At 32.4% G+C, this 1,393-nt stretch overlaps 1 pseudogene; it reads left to right on the top strand.

Annotated features, from left to right (window-relative positions):
- Positions 1-256: 256 nt before the first annotated feature.
- On the top strand, positions 257-386 carry LOC125779855 (small nucleolar RNA U3; annotated as a pseudogene).
- The last annotated feature ends 1,007 nt before the right edge of the window (positions 387-1,393 follow it).

Below are 1,393 nucleotides of genomic sequence, written 5' to 3'. Positions count from 1 at the left end.
GTTTTTTCGTTTCTTTCGGCACGGCTCGACCGACACAACAACACAACACAATGTTCCATGCTTATGCTGTTGTTGTTTTTGTAGAACAATGTTTCAATTTTTGGTTGGTGACATATTCCCATGTGTGCGCATATGTATGTTTGTATGCTTGTGCATTATTGAAGTTATACTTCTTTTTCTTTCGTTTGTCTTTTATTTCTGCGAATTCTCAACTATTTTACGTATGTTTTGGTTGAAATACTCTGCGTTGTCCTTTCAGAATCACACAGAATCATTTCTGTGGTTTTTGAAACTGACCCACGAGGACGAGGTATATGGTTTTATCTGGGAGCGTGAGATTTAAGAAAATCGCTCGCTTACAAGGGATAGAACGGCTTCTGAGTGGCGATTTTAATGAATAAATTCACAGAATCATTTCTGTGCTTTTGGAAATCTATACTAATAAATATTTTTTTCTTACTAATAGAAAATAAATTTATCACAGCAATATACATAAACATATACATAATATTGCTGTGATAAATTTAATTTCTATTAGTAAGCAAAAAATTAAAAATAAATTTATTAAGACTATACTTCTCAGGGCATCACAGCAATGTTATGTATATGTATATCAGTGACGCGCTTTGCCTAGCCCGCGGGCGGCCGAATTTATTGCTCTCTCACAGATTCGCTCACACGTATTAGTCAAGCGCTCTCTATACATTGTGGAAAATTAATGTTCATTTGAAAATCACTTGATCAACGACTGTTGACTGCTACGCATGTAATTTGTATGTACGCGCTGATTAACAATTTTGGTTCAAAACCATGAAAATATTGATTTTTAGTTTTTTGATACAGCCGTTTAGGTGAAAACTTCAACATAAATTCAATATTAAAAATTTTTTGAATTTTAATTTCTTTTTGACACGTGATTTGTCTTTATTTTTGTAATTGATAAAAAATTAATAAGGAATTTCATTAATTTCACAATTTTGTAAAAGTTGTCGAATCACTTTAAAATTTTTTTATATTAATTAATACTAAAGTTTTGTATTTTTTTTGGGTGTAGCAGCAAGCTCTCTCATACTCCAACACAAGCACACAGTTTGGTAGTGTGCGTTTGGGCATCACTGATGTATATACATATTATGCATATGTATTGCTGTGATAAATTTATTGCGAAAGCAAATGTTCTACAAAGTAGGTATATTCTATACTTAAACAAAATTATTAGAACCATCGTATGTTTCTTGCATTCATAACCACATCATACTTAAGTCAGTGCAATCTAATTGTCAATGGTGGTGTTGGTGGTAAGCGCTTGGAAGGTCAAGATGCTAACACAGGTCCCAGGTTCGAATCCCGACAGAATAAATTTTTAATTTTTTGCTTTTAACATCGTATACTA

The sequence above is a fragment of the Bactrocera dorsalis genome, chromosome 6, assembly GCF_023373825.1.
Source record: "Bactrocera dorsalis isolate Fly_Bdor chromosome 6, ASM2337382v1, whole genome shotgun sequence".
NCBI classification, from domain to species: Eukaryota; Metazoa; Arthropoda; class Insecta; order Diptera; family Tephritidae; genus Bactrocera; species Bactrocera dorsalis.
Note: the sequence above shows the minus strand (reverse complement) of the source record. Positions and strands in the feature narration are given on the sequence as shown.